We start from the raw sequence: 6837 nt of genomic DNA on the forward strand, positions 1-6837 counted from the left end.
CAGCACATTATCTAGAGAGATGAATTAGAAATCGTCAATACCTTGAAGTCTGCATGCATCAATGGCAGGTTTCTCGCCTTTGACGTCAGTTTACATCATTGACTTTCGATCGAAGGACTCCGTGAAATGTTCGACATCAACTCATCTACTCACATCTCATGGATTGTACTGGGTACTTTGAGAACCATTGACATTACTGGTGGTCTCTCTCACACTTGTTAACAGTTTACATCATCGACTGGTAATCAGGTGGTGTCTACCATGTTCGACATCAACTCATTTATTCGCATGGCTAGAATCGTACCAATTCGAGAAGTAGAAATGAAGACCCTGGATCTAGTTTCCACAATCTAGGCTGCGAGGAGTTTTGTATTCATTATATAGTAGACCAATTATAAACAAATGGCTGCGTCCATATTGTGTCTACGCAAGTCTATGATTATGATGTACTGCAAAATCATTCCTGTATCAGAGTAGTTAGTCTGTTAGTTAAAGTTTTTGATCTGAGTATGGGAATGCCTACCTCAGCGATGATATAATCTTATACATGTATTTTGTGTTGAAAATTGCAGGTTCTAACCAGGCTCTCCGCGAGATAATCCTTGAAATGATAAAGCGCTTCACCCTTCCTAGATAAAACAAAACCCTAATCTACTACAGGCTTTGCACTTTAGGGGGCAATCTGTTACACTAAAAAATGTTTCCATGGTTATATACAGTTAGTATGGCTCTTTCAACAGTCATGCTATCCTCCTGGGCAAGTCTTGTGCCTCTGCTTGTCATGTCAAACTCCAAAAAGAGAGAAAGTCTTTGTAAATGTGTTTATCTCTGGGTACGCAGGTTCTCTAAGCCTTGCCTGCGGGGACGCACCCAATGTTCACAAAAGTTGCGTACATGTACGCTCTGTATGTAAAGGGGCAGGTGCGTCCTCCTGTAAAGGTCAAAATGCGCAAGTTTCATCTTTAAAAAGTTACTTGTGGTCATTTCTAGAGCATTCTAGAAGGTTGTTCGACGTGTATTGAGCGCCTCCAGATGGTTCATGTATCCCTATGGAGGAACTTATCCCATCAAGAGGGGAGCTATCCCATCCAAAGAGGGACTTATCCCATTGATGGTGGACCTGAATAACTTCCTCTTAAGCACTATAAATACAGGCATTGGGCCAGAAGGAGGGGAGGTTGAAAGCTAAACATTTCTAAGGGTAGATGCTGCTGGAATTAGGACTCCCATTTAGAAGCTTGTGAGGAGAGATTACCATCTTTACTTGTTCTATTTGGAAGTGGGTGAGCTTTGTCAAAGTAAAGGAGAACTCTTGAAGGACCCTGGGAGGAACTTGCACAACACCAAGGCTCAGGTTGTAATTGTTCCTTTTGTTACCTCTTAATGCAAATAAACTTATTTTTCTCAACAGATTGTTATTCATGGTTTGTTTCATATACTCCTTGGTCAATATGATGGATATGTATTGTTTTATAAGTTTATCAGGTGCTATTTAATCTTTTGGCTTGTTAGTGAATGCAGGTTTCGAAGATAAGGAGGAGCTCATCCGGATCGGCGAGACTAGACTACTACGAAGCGTTGGACTAAAGGTATGTTAAAGATCCCTTGATTACTTGTATTTGCAATGCATGTTTAGAGAAAATTAGTGTTTATTTGGTTTGTTTGTCACTAGAGAGTCTTAGGCTCCTAGGGAGGTTGGTTGTGTCCGCACTATCAACTCTTTCCGCCTGACATTAGATCAAGGCTTCCTAAAGAAAGGAGAATGCCATTTATTGTGGCTTTGTGAGATGACTTGTCAACCAAGGAATGGGACCACAAAGGAGACCAATAGGACTTGTTACCCACCATCTGTGGGTAGTTTATATAGGAGAAAATTTCTCCTAGATGGTCCTCAGCCGGCAGCTAGCAACCCCTTAGCCACGTGATAAATTGATGTATCATTTTCTCTACCACCTGAGCTAACCATGTGGTCCCTCAACCACTTGTCATGAAAGTGTGTTTGAATGTGGACCTCCTGTTGGATTATATGGGCCTGACCCAAGTTCAGAAGAGTTATTTAGCCAAACAAATCTCATAGCTACCGGCCCTTTCGGCAACAGCCCGCGGAGCGCGGACTGAGGTCTCACTCGAGGTAGCAGGGGAGGGTGTTGGAACCAGGTTTCCACACCCTTGGGATGTCTTGATGTGGTCTGGATGGTTCGCACACCATTCTGCGACTTCACGCCACTCTGCCCTGTGTAGATCCGGACCCAGGAAAATCCTTAATACTTATTAATGCATTGTTATAGCTTAGATCTATTGTTTATGGTCATTAAGCAAACATTTAACAGAAATAACCAGTTTGCACACCCAGAAAAGATACAGATTTGCATAAACTCATAACGTAAGCATAACAGTTATATCAACCATAAATTTTCCAGATTCACAATGATTCATATTTAACACAGAATTTTAGAATCAACTTATCTTTATTCAATTCCTTCACCAATACATCCAGATCTGCCCTACACACTCAGTTGCATGGGTCCATGGACATAGCTGCGGAATCTACTAGGCCTTGCGCACATAACTGTAGAGCCTCTATCTACCTACCAACACCCTTGACTTGGACTTACAAACGCTTCAAGACTTTTCTTCTCAAAAACCCATTAAATTTCAAATCTAAGGTACATACCAACTACTCCCTTCTACCCATAGAGCCTTGCTCTATTTATATATTCATATGGTCCACGTACCATGGGCAAGCTGAATTACTTCTTATTATTCTATATTATTTCTTGGGCGGACAACCATTTCACTCAACTTATTTACAATTCACGCTTTGCGCACTTCGCGGAGTCTTTACCATACCTGTTGTAGCTCTGATACCAATTGTTGTAGATCTAACCCAGAAATATAAGAGAATAGAAAATAACCCAAGAATAACAAGATTGAAATAGAAATTCTTCTCTTTATTAATATCAAACCCTTAAGGTAGGGAAACACCATACATTCACTCCTTAAGGAAGGAGAACACTCCACAAGCCATATGCCTGTTCATACAATAATACTTCTCTTCATATCCTCCATGTGGAGTCTCTAGCCTTTATATAGGCCTCATACATACAATACCATGTATCATTACCATAGTTTCCTCATACCATCAACTAATCCCATGGGCCCCTTGCATTATTATTAACTACTTGTGGTCCCTTACATGACATGGGTTAACCACCTTATTTATTACTATGGCCCATCCCATTATTACATTATTACCTTGGGTACCTCCCTTGGTACCCCATATTATCCCCCCTAGGTACATAACAATACCTTTCCCAAAATTGCAAGCTTTGAGCCCCAAAATTGTTATGCGGGCCCTCTGCTACCCAACAGTCCCCCAACACAATCACCGTGACTCGTCCTGAGTCACTCGGCCGGTGTGACAATCTTCACGTGGAGGTCAGACAACAATTTATGTGCTTAATTGGTACTTGCAGGAAACTCATCTGTAATCTGTTGTACTCGTTCAACGCGTGTCACCGACACATCAGTCTCTGTCGTAGCTTCTTTGCCAGGTACATATTCTGCCTGCATGTGTGCCACCTTGTGCTCAATGGCGGTGGAAACGATGAATGCCTCATCAATCCATGGCTAGAGACATTCTTTAATCACTGCTTCTTTCTGGCGGGTAGCATCAGCTTGGATTTTCAGAGCTTAGGCCTCCTTCATCTTGGCCAAGCACTGCGTAACCGCAACCATTTGTGCAATCCCTCTAATATTATCATAGGCTTGCTAGAGCTCTCTTGCCTCGATTCCTAGTCGCTGTAGGGTAGGATCTTCCTGGAGTAAAGTGGGCATAATAAGCAACTGAGTCAACAAGTCAGTGCATTCCTTCATGGAACGTGTGATCTTTTCCCAACTGGAGCTAATGATGCTTTTGCACTGCTCGGTGACCTCTAGTGGCTTCAAAGGCTATGCATGTAGCTTCAGATCTACAATCTGCAAACTGAGCTCCAATTGAATCTCTGCGGCCTCCTCCTTTGCTTCACAGAACCCTCTAGCTAGCTTGTGGATTCATATGCCAACAGGTAAATCGGCCACAATCTCCAGCTCAGGGGCATGCGAACATGCTTCCCATACAAGTTGCTCCACTTGTTGACTCTGTGTGATGGCTTTGTCCCGTTGGAGGCTCAACTGTTCTATATTAATTATCTATTCATTGAGTACTTGTTCTGTGCACCTCTCCCTGGTGCAGAGCTCTATCATGGCGTTGTCCTAGAGCTGGTACAATATTTCGCGTGAAAGAGTAGCCAAATTGAGTCCCAACCCTATAAGCCATCCTACCACAGCTCTGTCCTCCTCATTTTCTGTTATCAATGCTCCTGCCGGAATCACGATAGTATGAGCTAGTTGGGCCTTCAGCAACTGCTCAGTGGCTGACATACCTGTAACCCCATGAGTAGCGGTGGTTCCCGTCTGCGTTGCCCATGTCCCAAGTTCTTGTAGCTACGCGTGGAGCTCCCCCAACACAATCTGTTGCTCTGATATGGCATCGTCAATTGCATCTCAAGTGGCTTCGTGAATGGTGTCCCCTATATCACCTAGGTTGCCCTTAGTAAGGGTGGTCAGTTCTCTGTCCCATTTAGACGCCTTGGCCTTCTTCTATGGCTTCGTCCGTTCTATCGGTGCCGGTAACTTTAAGGGCGCACCCGTGGTGGTTGATGGTGTTCCTTCCATCCCTCTCTCTGTGGCCATCTCTATGGGCACCTTCTGATGGCTTTTGTCTATTGCAGCTGCTCCTACTAGTGGTTTGGTTGTTGAAGTTTGTGCTTCTCAGGTCGCTCGAACTTCCACAGTGTGTTGTTCATTGCGCTTCTGCTATGCGATGCGCTTCGCTTCAGCCTTCTGTTTCCTGATGGCAGCCTCATTGTGCCCCACCGCATCAAGTCCGCACCATTCTAGTGGCCAAGTATCCAATACTGCATCGATAGCTTCGTCAATGGCAAGGAAAGGAAGTGTAGTCCATGTTTGGTCGGGGTCCTTGCATGCTCAGATGTAGACAAAGTGCATCTCTGCTTTAAACTTAGCTATATGCTTCAAACTGTCATAGATTTCGGTGGATAACAGGGGTTGCCAGGTGACCCAGTGTCAAACGTCTGCCTTCATCAATATCCAAAAAATATTGATACCCAAGATTCTTTCAGCATCCCTGGTTTCTCAGTGCAACCCAAATCTGGCGGCTTCTGGCCAATCCTAGTCGAAAGAGGGAAACTGGCTGTCTTCAGGTAGGTCAGTGGTAACTAGTATAATGGACAACAACAACCATGCATAGTGGAAGGTCTTTCCCTGCTCTTGGACCTCCCTACAGTTTCAAGAATTCTTCACGAAGGAAATGCGCCCAATTGAATTGTTCTCCAACTGTGCATTCCTTAGCTAGCTCAATGACGATCGCTGGAACCTCAGTGCCGCAGCATTTCCACATCACTTTCTCGACCAGCAAATGGGTAGCAACACAGACTTCTCTATCCGAGATACTATCAATAATGTACCCTCACTGCCCTTTCTCTAGCTTATATTTCTTTTTCAGGGTTTCGGTCATCGTCACATCGCCGCTCTTATCGAAAATTTCCCAGGGGTCTCTTCCTTCGCAAGGAAGCAGTGAGATCCTATGTATGAGTTCGGCTATGATTTGGATGGGTTGGCCAAGCCATAAGTATCCGTCATGCACCAGACATAACAATTGTCTGATGACCAAGATTGTAATAAGGTGCCGGAGAAAGTGGGGAATGGATAGGAGACAGAGCAACCCGACGTTCTCCACCTTTCGCAACCATTCCTGTGGCTGAACTGTCCTAACCGTCCCTTCCGCGCTCTGCTCCATCAATTCACTAGTCGGCAATTGGGGAAATTTTTTTGTATCTACAAGGTCCCAGTCTTCAAATTTCATTGTTGCAATATGGCTGGTCACCGAACCCCTTTCCGAAGAGACGGGGTGGTGATTATATTGTCAACATCATCCAGATTGGTAGGGACCTTAGCCTTCCCTTTGCTTGGAGGAACATACTTGGGACAGCGCACTGGCTGGACAGTTTCCTTGTCGGGGTTTATTTCTTCGACATATGTCGGGGATCCCTCGTCCTCCTCATCACTTTCAATGGTAATAGTTTTCCCCTTTTCTTCCATTTTGATCTTGGTAAAGCATGAATTTCACAGCGACTGCCTCACTGGTCCTGGTATCTGGGGGTCCCTTTTGGTCTGTGGCGTCCTGAGTGATTTAGGGAGTTCGGCTGCGTGCGGTGTGGGATTCTGTGGACTCTCTGTGGTAGGGTTTATTGACCTGAGGAATGGCTCTTGGTATTCCTTTAGCAGTGCTTGAAACCACGGCTTTCCTTCAATGCTTTGTCATTCAACTTGCGCCTTTCGGCCAGAACCCAGGGTGTCCAATTCTTCAGAAGATCAAACTTTCTGGTATGCCCCTTTGCTTGCTTGATATATGTGATTTCAAATTAAAAATAGGTCGTTCGCCCCCCTCGTGGCTCATTAATGCGAATTTTCCAGTTATCCTTATGCCTTAATTGCCCACCGCCCACTCCTCCGTGTCTTAAATGGTACATCTTGTCATGAACAGTACCTACAATGGTTTCCTTCCATTCCCTCCACGCAAAAGCACAACCCCTGGTACATGGGTGCGTCCTATGTAGTTGACCATCCATGCGCAGCCTTTTTGCAGCTTGTTTTATAGTCCCATGCCCTCTTCCAACTGCGTGGAGTGCTAGGACTGGGCCTTCTACAGATAGTCAGGTGGTCACATCGATCGTGCGAGCCTTCTGCTTCCCTACTAGCTCAGGCTGTGAGCAC

Source organism: Pinus tabuliformis, chromosome 1_2 (assembly GCF_031772625.1).
Source record: "Pinus tabuliformis cultivar Carrire ecotype Pingquan chromosome 1_2, CPIR1, whole genome shotgun sequence".
NCBI classification, from domain to species: domain Eukaryota; kingdom Viridiplantae; phylum Streptophyta; class Pinopsida; order Pinales; family Pinaceae; genus Pinus; species Pinus tabuliformis.